At 36.6% G+C, this 14,439-nt stretch overlaps 1 non-coding gene across 1 annotated transcript; it reads right to left on the bottom strand.

Moving 5' to 3' along the window:
* Window positions 1-10,514: 10,514 nt before the first annotated feature.
* Window positions 10,515-10,621, bottom strand: LOC111891201 (small nucleolar RNA R71). Its single transcript, XR_002850109.1, has one exon. It is a non-coding gene; the product is annotated as a small nucleolar RNA R71 (small nucleolar RNA).
* Window positions 10,622-14,439: the final 3,818 nt, after the last annotated feature.

Here is a 14,439-nt window from a genome sequence, read left to right as displayed (position 1 = left end):
GCAGGTACACCGTGTAGTCGGACTACCTCTTGAATATATATCCATGCGAGTCTTTCCATCTTGTATGTTTCTTTGATTGGAACGAAGTGAGCTGATTTTGTCAAACGATCGACAATCACCCAAATGGTATCATACCCACTCGAGCACTTGGGTAGTTTAGTGATGAAATCCGTGGTGATCATCTCCCATTTCCATTCAGGTATCTCAGGTTGTTGGAGCAGACCCGAGGGTTTCTGATGTTCAACTTTTACTTTGGCGCAAGTCAGACACTTGCCCACAAATGAAGCTATCTCAGCCTTCATATTTGGCCACCAATATTGTTTCTTGAGATCTAAGTACATCTTGTCAGAGCCCGGGTGAAAAGAGTATCTGGTTCTATGTGCTTCCTCCATGACTAATTCTCTAAATCCTCCGGACTTGGGAATCCAGATTCGATCCATAAAACAATGGACTCCGTCACTTCTGATCTCAAGTTTCTTTTCCATCCCTCTCAAATCTTTAGTTGTCATGTTCTCGGGTTTTAGGGCTTCTAACTGAGTTTCTCGGATTTGCATGGGTAGCTTGGAATGGATGGTTATCGACTGGCTCTTCACCTTGTTGCTTGTACTCTCCTTTCGGCTAAGGGCATCTGCTACCACATTGGCCTTGCCGGGATGGTAGCGGATTTCACACTCATAATCACTGAGTAGTTCTACCCATCGCCTTTGTCTCATATTCAAGTCTTTTTGGTCGAAGATATGTTGTAGGCTCTTATGGTCGGTGAAAATCGTGCACTTGGTTCCATAAAGGTAATGCCTCCAAATCTTCAATGCAAAAACTACGGCTCCTAGCTCCAATTCGTGTTTGGTATAGTTGACCTCGTGTGTTTTCAACTGCCTAGAGGCATAAGCAATTACTTTTCCTCTCTGCATAAGCACACAGCCTAAACCTTGAGTAGACGCATCGCAATAGACAACAAAGTCCTCTGTCCCTTCGGGTAGGGACAGGACAGGTGCGCTGCACAAAGCTTTCTTCAACGTCTGAAATGCGGTTTCTTGTTTATCACCCCAACAAAAGGGTACACCTTTCTGTGTTAGAGTGGTTAGAGGTTTGGCGATTCTGGAAAAGTTTTGGATGAACCTTCGATAATAGCCAGCGAGACCCAAGAATTGTCGGATTTCTGTGGGTGTCTTCGGTGCTGACCAATTCTCTATTGCTTTAATCTTGGAAGGATCGACATGAATACCCTCATCACTTACTACGTGACCAAGGAAAGTTACCTTCCGTATCCAGAACTCACATTTTGAAAACTTCGCGTATAACCTCTCAGATTGCAGGGTCTCCAACACTAGCCTCAAATGTTGTTTGTGGTCTTCTTCACTTCGGGAATAGACGAGTATGTCATCGATGAATACTATGACAAACTTATCCAAATAAGGACGACACACCCGGTTCATCAGATCCATGAACACTGCCGATTCTATAATTATTCCGATCACTAAAGTGGGGTGTTAAAATGATTTCTAAACGTATTAAGACACCCATTAAGTCATTTTAGGTCAATATAAATTAATGACTTAATAAAATGGCGAAATTGGAAACGAAATTGAAAATGACGTCTGATTGATCGGATTGGATTACAAGTTGTGGTACAAGAAGTGACATGAAATTTCAGGTTGTTACAGTGGTGGGTAAGAATGGATACCCAATGGAGGTCATTGTATAGGCCACTTCCCTAAACACCCCTTATAGACTAGCTTCGTGAATGAGGCCTACTAACGGTAAGACTGGCTTTTCTTATATATATATATATATATATATATATATATATATATATATATATATATATATATATATATTGAACTTTGAATTTTATAATAGTATATAGGTGTATTTTAAACTTTTAAAATACTAGGGTTCTGAAGGAAACCCTAATATCATGCTTAACGCTTAAGCAACCCATGGACGTCCCACTAGAAACCTTGGACGAAATCTATAGGGCTTCTCTATAGAATTTGGTCCACTCCTAATTAAGGAGTCCATCAGCCCAGTTTCACAACTATCAATGATTTGCAAAACAACCCCTGTGCTTTTAATCAGTTCCTTTAATCCCAAAATTATTTCCAAATTAATTTCTGATTAAATACTAATTAAATAAAATGATTTCTAATTAATATATTATTTTCATAATACATTTATAAATCAATTTATTATTCCAAATAATAAATTCAACCTCTCTCTCCAAAAGTCATCTTGTCAAGTTGTGGAGGTGAAGGAAAACCAAAAGGACCATGCTACTATCAAATCAAGTACATACTAATTATAGTTACGCGCTTCGACACCTAATCCAAAAGTTTTTTCACATTCATAAAATGAAAAGGGGGTCGCGTCTTCATCATTAATTGATCGGGAAACGGCACGATCGAATAGGAGCAGTTAAAAATAGTGACTGGTGGTCGAGCAGATCCGAGGAGGGTGAAGGGGGTCGATCTTCGACGGTGGCAGGGAGATCGTGAGGAAGGGCGACGATCTCCAACGATATCCCCTTGTTTTTTCTCTCAGCTGTATTGGGAGAGATACCTAAGAAGATGGGAGATCCCAGACGCCTCACTTGGGGAGTTTACCTCCCAAGAACACTTGGGGAGTAAACTCCATTTTAAGTTCATAAGGTGTCCCAATGACCCTCAATGCTTTAGAACTCGAACTAGAACCCACCATTGCATGTTTAGGTTACCAAAAGCAATTAAAATCAATGATGAAAGTGAGTTCACGACCAAGGAGGTTCTTGGGCTGTGAACTCCATGTTTAGGTGTCAAAATGCCTTGAAACACTTCCTAAGGCTTAGGCTAGAATTAGGACAAGTACCCTAGTGTGTTTGGAGCAAGCAAACACAATTAAAACACCAAGAAAAAGGTGTTCATAGCCCAAGATGTTCCAGGGCCGTGAACTCCATTAAATTGTGCCAAATGGTGCCATAAATCCCCCTAAAGCCTTGAACAATTGCCTTGATTCATTCCTTGTTAAATTAGGGACTTGAAAACACCATAAACCTTCCCCCAAAGGAGTTTACGGCCGTAATCTCCATGGGATATGGTCCCAGGGCCGTAAACCCCTATAAAGGGGGCAAATGTCACCCAAACACTTGATTTAGCCTTGAAACAATTCACCACTAGAGTTGTATTAATTCTAAGCTTCATTTAGAGACCTTATTGAGAGTTTACGGCCAGGAATTTACTCCCATGGGCCGTAAACTCCAAAGCATATGGTCATTTGACCATAAACTCCCATTAGATGTTTTGCACTCCTTTGTTGCAACCCATTTGCCTCCTAGCACTTGACCAAAAGTGTTTTCCCCGCATTAAAATGTTTATACTTGTATAATTAGTGTTTTAATCACTAATTATTTATATACATATGTCTTCATATGTAATTAGGATCATTGTGTGTGTCTAAAGTCTTCACTTGACACCAAGCAATTGTCCGATCCTTCCTTACGATAACAGTCCATTCAATTTCCAGTCACTTACTGCAGGTGAGTTCATACCCCTTAATCAATGTTTTAACTATTTTTAAATGTTTTATGGGGGGGATACAAGTATAATATTGCTAGTTATTATATTAATCACATGTGATTAATAAGCAGTATTCAAATGGTTGGCTACTCATTAGCCATTTTACCAAATAGTTTACTTCAAATGTTTTCATAAACACTTTATGTGTTAAAACTCCTTATTACACTGTACATTTTACTCCGTATGTTTCATTTCATACTTATTTACAATTGTGATTCAAACAAATGTTTCCTTATACTAAAGTTGTTTTTATCAAACCCATGCCTTCAAAACGTTTTATAAATTGACATCAACTCGAACTTACCTTAAGATAATAATTATGTTCAAAGGTTTTACAAAACTTATTTATGCTTTTATATTATAAATTGCATGCCTCTATATGTATAGTTATATAAGAAATGTTTAAAAGACTTAGGAAGGTTATCCACCCTATTTCCTTTTCGCGCTTGAGATGTGGTCTGGTGCGATATCGAGTACTCGTCCGAAGGTCCTTTAAATATTAGTTATATAACATGTGTACATATATAGTCATAAAGGTCCTTCCAGTTCATCCAATGCCCTTGGGTAGCAAGGGAATACATCCATGTTCATACTTACCAGTTAGATTACTAGTAAACTACCATCGGGGTGGTTTAGGAAGATACTAGAACTATTACTAGAACACAATATCATACTATGAGTCAGGTCATTCATGAGTCAATACTTACTACTATGAGAACATATACAACTATACTAGTAGATAACATATACAACTATACTAGGAGAGAACATATACAACTATACTAGAAAGAGAACATATACAACTATACTAGGAGATAACATATACAACTATACTAGAAAGAGAACATATACAACTATACTAGAAAGAGAACATATACAACGATACAAGAACGAGTACATTACTATACTTGCTAGGTAGAGAGCATGTACATTACAGCTAGAACAGTTCATTACATTACATATATATGAATACGTTAATTATTGTGATATGTATCGGAGCATGCCTTAAATGTCATGGCCTGAGTTGTAGCCAGAGTCTCTTGAAGGGAGAGCGTGAGTTTGCGTATAGATCTATACTGGATTGACTATCCTACACCTTGCTGCTAGCTACAGCGGGACCTGCAGGTCTGCGGGTGCCAAACGTCATACCTTTTTACGACCATTCTTATGTCGTTGTTACCAGTCAATAGTATGGTGCAATTAATCACATGATGCCTTAATATAAATCCGGTTTAAGGTAATTAGTACAGCAGTAGTTCCTATAATACAACACTACAGTACTACATTTATTTTTCCCTTTTCTTAAATTTAGTGATCATTTCACATAAACATTTAATGTAAAAACTGTATTTTTTATAATGATAGTTACACTTGGGAAAATTACACACTTTTACAAGAAACGAACATTTAAAACAGTTAAGTCTTGGTAGAAGACTACATTGAGAACAGTTAAATCTTGGTAGAAGACATCTTTATATAAAAGTAGGAATCATAGGGATTTCTGAGGTTTTTCAAACGTTTCCAGTTATTTCACAAACATTTTTATACTTACAGTTCATTTACATTTTCCATACTTACAGTTCATAAACTTACAAATTCTTACATACAAATTAAGCCACTAAAATACTTATGATCTCGCCAGCTTTAAAGCTGATACTCGCTTTCAAAATTACTTGTATCCTCAAGTCATCATAGACAGGTACCGATGCAAGGAGAAAGGAAGATGGAGCTTGTTCAAGACTCATCTTTCATTTTGATTTATGCTTTAGTGTTTATCAAAATTTGACAGAACACACTTGTATAATAATTCTATTATTAATGCAACGGATGATGTTGTTGCTTGTTTACTACTTTGTATTGTTGTAATACTGTACATGACGTCCTCCGCCCCAGAACGTTTCCGCCGTTCTTGGTTTTGTGGTGTGACACATAGGATGCTCCATGGGAGTTACAAACCCATGGGTCATGGAAATGAAGAGTCATGACACATTAGGGTTTACATGGTGTAACCCTATATGTGTCAACACTATATAAAGACCATATTCTCCACCAAAATCGGTTACACACAAGAAACAAGAGGGCTAGGACGATTTTAGGAGTGTGTATTCTCTCTATAGTCATTCCAAAAGCATTTGGTGTTGTGTGAAGCATTTGAGGCATCACACTTGGGGTGCTAGGCTCACAAGGTTTCAAGGATCATAAGAAACCACAAGGTATGTCATTCTATCTTTCATTCAAGTTAAAAATTGTTCCCTGTGTATGCTAGATAGGAATATAACCTTGGAATTCAACTTTGCATGATTATTAGACAAACATAGATCCAAGGTTATTAGGGTTGCATGTACACTTAGGAAGTGTCAGAATGCTCAAAACCCATCGTAGTGTCCTATCCTACAAGTTCGGCTAACAACCTTCCACTAGTGAAGAGTGTGGTGGGTAAGAATAGATATCCAATGGAGGTAATTGTATAGGCCACTTCCTTAAACACCCCTTATAGACTAGCTTCGTGAATGAGGCCTACTAACGGTAAGACTGGCTTCTCTTATATATATATATATATATATATATATATATATATATATATATATATATATATATATTGAACTTTGAATTTTATAATAGTATATAGGTGTATTTTAAACTTTTAAAATACTAGGGTTCTGAAGGAAACCCTAATATCCTGCTTAACGCTTAAGCAACCCATGGACGTCCCCCTAGAAACCTTGGACGAAATCTATAGGGATTCTCTATAGAATTTGGTCCACTCCTAATTAAGGAGTCCATCAGCCCAGTTTCACAACTATCAATGATTTGCAAAACAACCCCTGTTCTTTTAATCGGTTCCTTTAATCCCAAAATTATTTCCAAATTAATTTCTGATTAAATACTAATTAAATAAAATGATTTCTAATTAATATATTATTTTCATAATACATTTATAAATCAATTTATTATTCCAAATAATAAATTCAACCTCTCTCTCCAAAAGTTATCTTGTCAAGTTGTGGAGGTGAAGGAAAACCAAAAGGACCATGCTACTATCAAATCAAGTACATACCAATTATAGTTACAGGTTTAGACACCTAATCCAAAAGTTTTTTCACATTCATAAAATGAAAAGGGGTTCGCGTCTTCATCATTAATTGATCGGGAAAGGGCACGATCGAATAGGAGCAGTTAAAAATAGTGACTGGTGGTCGAGCAGATCCGAGGAGGGTGAAGGGGGTCGATCTTCTGCGGCGGCAGGGAGATCGTGAGGAAGGGTGACGATCTCCAACGATGTCCCCTTGTTTTTTCTCTCAGCGTCTTTGTGTCCGATTAGAGCAAAAAGGGTACGTGAGCAGAAGCCAAAATCGAGTGGGAGTTCAGGTGGTTGGGAAATCGTGAAGAAGAGGAAGGGAAGTCGATCTCCGACCTGATTCACTCGACATCAACACCTCATTAGAGGGGGTTATCATTGACGGGAAGGAAAGAAGAAAACGAAGATGTAGATGGAACGAAGCAGCATCTTCAGGGGTGTGTATGGATATTTTTAGTGGACAAAAAAGAGAGGAGGAGGATGATGTTGGATATAGTGTCTAAGTCCACAACTATATTTGGTATGTACTTGACCCGACCCGGCATGGTCCATTTGGGTTGCATGGCATTGCACTACATGGATAGACCAAAATGAGAGAAAGGACACTTATGGTTATTAATATATTATAAGTACTAATATATTAATAATATTATTTAATTAATATTAATAAAAGAATAAATCTAGAATTAATTAAGTGATCAAAAAGAGACTAATTAAATATATGGAGTTGATTGTGGAAGTAATCTATTATTGTATAGTGGACTAATGATCCATGGTTTGTATGGATTGGGTTAAAACCCATAAGGTGCTCCATGGATAGTCCATGGAGGTTAGAAACCCATGGATCATGGAATATGGAAAGCCATGACAATTAGGGTTTACATGGTGTAACCCTACTTGTCTCACAACTATATAAAGAGCCCCATGCAAGCAAAATCGTCACTACTACTACAAGCAAGTAAGAGGGCTAACCGCTTTTAGAGTATAGTGAACTTCTCTCAAGGTTATTCCAAGAATTATGGGGTTGTGTGAAGAATTTGAGGCATCACATTTGGGGTGCTAGGCTCCCAAAGTCATCAAGGAATCCAAGCTACTAAAAGGTATGTTATTCTACTTGAGTTTTTCTATTACAAGTTCCCCATAAAATGCTAGATAGGAAGTAAACCTTGGAAAATCAAATTTGCATGTATTTAGAAACAACATAGATCCAAGGTTTCTAGGGTTGCATGTACACCATAGGAGTGTTAGAATGCTCAAAACCCTACAGTGGTATCAGAGCCTAGGCTTGTTTTCTTGATACTTGATGCAAACTTGTTGAAAAAGCTCAAAAATCTGCACTCTGCAGCATGAACTCGCCGAGTCCATGTGTAAATTCATCCTACTCGTCGATTTGGTTCATGCACTCGACAAGTAGGAGCCCCTGAATGCAGATTTTCAAGTTTTGCTGTTGGAAATGGACTAGAAACATTACCCTAAACTGTTTTGGTGTTTTAAAACTTGTTTTAGTTGGTCTAATTGATATTGCTATTTTTATACATATTTTTAGGCAATATTTATTTACATTTTTATTGATATTTTGGTTATTTGCATAGAATTATGGTACTTATAAGGATAAATTGTTTTTTGCAGCCAAGGTAAAGCATTTTCGAAAAAAAGGGACCAAAATTGACAATACTTGGAACATTGTAGACTTAGTGTACAAAAATTGAAGAAATTCGCAGAATTTACCGATGTCACGATGTGAACTAGAAGGCCACGACGTGGCATGAGTCTTTCAGAAGATAAGTACACGCGAAGTAAGAATCTGTGCCCGATAAGGATATCTCTCAAATCACGACATGAAGAGACCGTTCACGACGTGAAACATGAATTTCGAGATTATTATGAATACCCTTCTCCATTATGAATTGGGATACTTTTTGGTTGGTTGGAAGGTTTTCAAAAGACGATTTTTAGCAAGACAGAAGTTCTGGAAAAAGGGGTTTCAACACCAAAGGAGTGAAGGTTCTTAATAAGTTTATTTGTTTGGTACTTGAACATGTTTATTAATTTGATTTGTGTTTGTTTGATTGCTGCTATGAGTAGCTGAATTTAGCTACTCTTGTTTAGCTAAATGAAGCTTCTAACATATGGTTTAGTTTAATTATTAATGGATTTGAATAGTTGGTAAATTGCTTGTGTTTGATTATTATTACCTAGCATGCTTGCATTTGATTCTTTAGTTGCTTGAATTCATGTTTTGTGTAGCTTAGTGATTATTGAACTACATGAACTTGAAACCTAGTGATTTAGTGAACATTGAATTGCTAGAGCTAGGATCTACCGAATCTTAGATAGCAATTAAGGTAATTAAATTTAGCTGTGTTGGAGAACATAATTGTGACCGTAATTGTGTTTATATAATAAATCTTACATAGCCTATTCATCACTATAACTAATTATGTGTTTGATTGTGTGTGAACATGCATAGTTTTACATGAATAAGTTAATTATTGGTAAATTTAGACTTAAATTACTAATAGAATATAAATTAGAAAATAAACTTTGACAATCCATAATTGTTAACTAGCCGTAAAGAATAAGTGGATTCGAACTAAACAAGTGTGTTTTTAGTAATTGGTTGAATTTCGTGTTAGTAGAATTAAGTTCATTTGGTCTTGTAAAATCAGATAAAAACCACAACTTTGTTGATAATTTAGGTTAATTTAATAGTAGATAGGTTAACTAATCAATATCGTTCCCTGAGATCGACATCCAACTTACCCGACTATTCTATAATTTTTACTAGGTACACTGCCTAGGTGCAATTAGTTAGTTAAGGTATTTAGTTTATAAATATTAAAATTAGGTGTAGCTACTTGCACGCATAAAGTTTTTGGCGCCGTTGCCGGGGAATGACTTATTTGATAGTTTATTTATTTTCTTTAGATTAATCGATCATTTTTGTGGGGTAAAACCTGCAAAAAGTTACTTTTTCCAGCTTAGTTTTTTTTACAGTACTAGACTCATGACGCAAGCCTTAAGCTCACGACGTGAGTTCAGTATTTTCTCTTTTTTTCGTTTTTCTTTTCTGTTTGCTTTTGTGCGATAACACGAGGTAGTAGCCTTTACCACGTCGTGGTGGCCAGTCAGTAGGAAGTTTTTATTTAGTTTTTGTTCAGTTTTACTTTTTTATTTTGTTTATTTTGTAGGATTTCATGACCAGAGGTTCCAACACACCTTTGGTACCACCACTTGAAGATCCTGAATCAGCCCTTCACAAAAAGAAGGATAAGAACATGAAAGAAGATCAAACACCAAAGAAGAAACCCTTACAAGAATTCAATTCAGTGTTCTCAAAGAAGTCAGGGAAGAAAACGGAAGAGTCGAGTTCATCTTCAAAGAACAAGAGCAAGGTTGCAAACTTAGATCAAATACCTTTCCTAACCGAATCCGACTATGACTCCGAGACTGAGTTTCGACTTTATACGAGTGAACCCGAGAAAGAGCCAAGAAATGAGATGGCGGACATCAAAGAAATGTCAATGGGAGCTTACAAGAAGTGAATTCGAGATGATGTTGGTCCAGGTTTAATACAACCAGCGATACCTGCCACTGCCACATTCGAGCTAAAGGGACACATCCTAACTGCACTTATGGATATCCCATTTTATGGGAAGTATCATGAGGATGCATTTAAGCATCTAGATGAGGTCAACGACATTGTTGACTACTTCAATGTCCCAAAGGTCAATAGAGATACCATCTTACTAAGGATGCTACTAGTCACTTTCAAAGGAGCTGCAAAAGACCTGTTGAAAGCACTTCCTCCTGGTACAATCACTACTTGGGCTCAAATGTGTGAGCAATTTCTAGATCAGTTTTGCCCACCTTCCAAGATAGCTAAACTCAAGAAGGCAGTAGCCAACTTTGAGCAATAATCGGGGGAGTCACTATACGAAGCTAGGGAGCGCTACAAAGGGTTGTTAAGGAATTGTCCTCAACATCATCTAAATGTTCAACAAGAGATGTCTATTTTCTATGATGGGGTCAATGTAATGACAAGACAACTCCTTAATTCACAAGGCCCATTAACAAGGAAAAATCCAAGGGAGGTCAAGGAGTTAGTTGAAGAGTTCGCAAGACACCCTCGTGAGTACCACAACCCAAGACAAGATGGAGCAAAAGGCAGTGGGGGTGCACATTCTGAAGAGATGGCTTTTATGTGTCCGATGCTTAATACAATGGACCGAAGATTGACCCAAATTGACCATCAATTCATGCAATAAGAGTTGGATGTCAGAAATGTAGTGGGCCACACTTGACTAAGGATTGCCATTTGGATGATTATGTGAACAAGAAGGCTCAAGTTTGCTACTCAAGTGGGGACAAATATAATGATCATTGAAGTAAGCCAAAGAAGGAGTGGTTGCCTTATGATGAGTACAAGAAACAGAAGGAGAAGAAATTCAGGCAGACTGTTCGGGGTTTTTACCAAAAAGAGCAACGACCAGCTGAGAAGAAAGTTGATTTGGAGTCTATGTTGGTTCGTTTCATGGAAGCTTCAGAGAAGAGACATGATGATACTAATTCAGCATTGAAGGATGAAAGAAAAATGATGAAAGAACAGCAGACCTTGATGAAAATCATCAAGCCATGATGATTGACCCGCAAAACTCACTGAGAAATCAGCAAGCCTCCATCAATAACCTTGAAGCTCAACTTGGGTTACAACTTTGGTGAATGAGAAGCTATTTCCTCAAATTCCTGAAAAGAAGACTCAATCCCATGGTATGGAAATTGATACTGAAGAAGAGGCAATCTCTAAGTTTTTAGAAGCCCTAGAACTGGAGCCAACGCCAAAGAAGACAAAACTCGAAAATGAAAATATTGTTGAGCTACCATACTCACTCGTAAGCCCACCATGCTCACGACGTGGGCTCAGTCTGAACAGAAAAATTCATATTCCGTTCCGGCTTACCGACCGCCTTTGTCGTTTCTGTCTCGAGCACATCTCAGTCCACTGGAAAGAGAACATCTGGAGTTTATCCAATAAATAAAGAGTATTCCTATTAATACCCCTTTTATCGATTCACTTTCAAAAATTCTAGAATATGCGAAGTTCCTACAAGATCTTATAAATACTTGTCAACAATTAAAGAAGAATTCTAAGGTTTTTCTTAGTGAACAAAGTTCAAGAGCTGTATTGGGAGAGATACCTAAGAAGATAGGAGATCCCGGACGCCTCACTCTTCCATGTGAGTTTGGTAACAATTTGAAGACTTATGCTTTAGCCGATTCTGTGGCTAGCATAAATTTGATGCCCTATTCATTCTATCAAAATCTAAATATTCAGAAAATGAAAGCAACAAAGATGACCATCCACATGGCCAATCGTTCGATGATTCGCCCAGGGGAATTGTGTTGGGTTTTAGTATAATATAACATCCTATGGTGCACATACAACCCTAAATACCTTGGATCTATGTTTTCACTAATTATACATGCAAATGGTTTCCAAGGTATTAAACCTACAACAAGCATGCATTTGATATAAACCATATAAAATACTAGTTAGGACAACATACCTTTTGATGGAGCTTGAAGTCTTGATGTATTTGGCCTTAAAGAGCTTAGGCCTAATAGTGTGGAAGCCTCAAGTGGAATCACAACACACCATGGACAAAGGATGAACTTAAGAGAGAACTACATGCACCCAAAAACACCATGAACTCCAAGCATACTCATGTAGGCGTTTTTTAGGTTAAGAGCATCTATTTATATGTTGGATCTCAAGGGTCATGGGTATAACCCAAATCCATACCCACGGGTCTTATAACCCATGGTTCATGTGGCTCAACTCTTTATGTATCCATACATAAACTTAGTCCAACATGGATCATAAGCCCAACACATATAAATATAACTAATTAACATAATTAGTCCCCATAGATTTAATTAGTCTCTTTTGATCACTAAATTAATTCCAAATTAATTCTTAATCAATACTAATTAACTCATATGATTTCATATTAATATATTATTAGTTATAATATATTAATAAATCATATATAACCTTCTCTCAAGAATCCATCCTAACAAATTGTCATGATGATACGCAACCCAAATGGACCATGCTACTCTCGGGTCAAGTAAATACCAATAATAGTTATGGGCTTAGACATCTAATTCAACAGTCTCCCACTTGGATAAGTCTAAAACTATTATTTCAAGTACGACTTCATAACCCGAGTAGCAATCATAGCTCTTAATGCGGTTATCGAACTCTGAATAAATCAAATGACACGTCCATTAGATAAGTGATCATATATTCCTCCATTCTAGATATCATATGGATTGAGACATGGATTATAATCATTCTCTCGGTCCATTTGTTGTTTCCCGATTTTCGATTTATGACAACTGACTAATTGAACACATCAAATCAGTCCAGGCTTGGCCAAGCACTTATTGGTGTCATCACTAAATCATCGAGGGGCCCACAGATATCGCTTTTTTCCTTATGAGGTAAAAGTAATGGATAAACTTTGACTCATATGCTTTTACTAACTACTTGTTGAATCATACACAAAGGCACGTTTTATAATATTAAGTTATTGAGGCGTTTTCATACAATCAATGTATAACCAACTCATAGTCAATAACTCATATCTCTAGGTTTGAAGAATATAAGATATTATCGTCTCATGATTCACTCGTGATAAAATCCATGAAGTGATTCAAATGAGTGTGGGTTTAATGCAATACTCAGAACTTATGAGCACTCATGAATGTTGTAGCAACCATTGCTATGTCTAATGCACCTTAGACAAATCTTACAAGCCAGATTCATGACAGTCTTAATTCAATACCTACTTCCAACGTATGACCGACTATGGAGAGTCTGAATAAAATAATTATTCTGGAAGTCAAAACATACAAAGTGAAACACAAGAATAATATTAATCCTATATGGCCCCAACACTTTGAGAGTAAATAAAAACACCTTTGATCTAAGCACCATATTGATTACTCATTATTCATGTAATGTTTAGAATTATAAACTTAATACTTGAATTAAAACAATAGTTATGCCATGCTCTAAGCATGCACACTATGTTTACCTATGGTCCTTTCTTTTGTGAAATAGATCAATTGAACACGACTCCAATGATGCTCATTTCACAATCCATTTTTGTAAATGTAAGAATACCAAACTATTGCCATTTACTATAATTTGTTAGGTTCTAAACTTATATGCAATGATTCTCTTATAATGACTATGCACAAAAGTCACAAAGACTTGGCAACAGACATTTTACAAAGTATTACAATGGAAAGAAATTCCATGGAAATGAAGTCTTAAATTCAAAGTACATTCTTTTGAACATCCTTCTTTGTATTAACTTCTTTAATCTTGCACAGATTCAGAGAATAACTTCCACCTATGGAAACAATTCCATGTTACCATTTTGACTATCACTTCTGAACAAGAGTCGCCTCTTTTCAGAATATGTCAATATGGTACTTTCCAAAGTTTAAATTATACTTCCAATTGACCACGATCAACCAATCTTTGGTAAACCTCAGATTGTCCTCGACAATTGTTTAATCATTTTAGTCATGTCTGGTTCTATTCCTTTTTATTTGCCATGTTCTCACAATTTGAACTATGAAGAGGGATGTCGTAATCATAATCGAATTTTGAGAAGGCAACCTATATAGAATTTCCTTATGTTGAACCATTCCAACATAACATTCATATATATCTTTGACTAAAGTTGACTAAAATCTCAATCTAAGCTTGTAGAATTGGAATGAAGTATAAAA

Source organism: Lactuca sativa, chromosome 1 (genome assembly GCF_002870075.4).
Source record: "Lactuca sativa cultivar Salinas chromosome 1, Lsat_Salinas_v11, whole genome shotgun sequence".
Classification (NCBI taxonomy): domain Eukaryota; kingdom Viridiplantae; phylum Streptophyta; class Magnoliopsida; order Asterales; family Asteraceae; genus Lactuca; species Lactuca sativa.
This window is presented reverse-complemented; position numbering and strand designations above follow the sequence as displayed.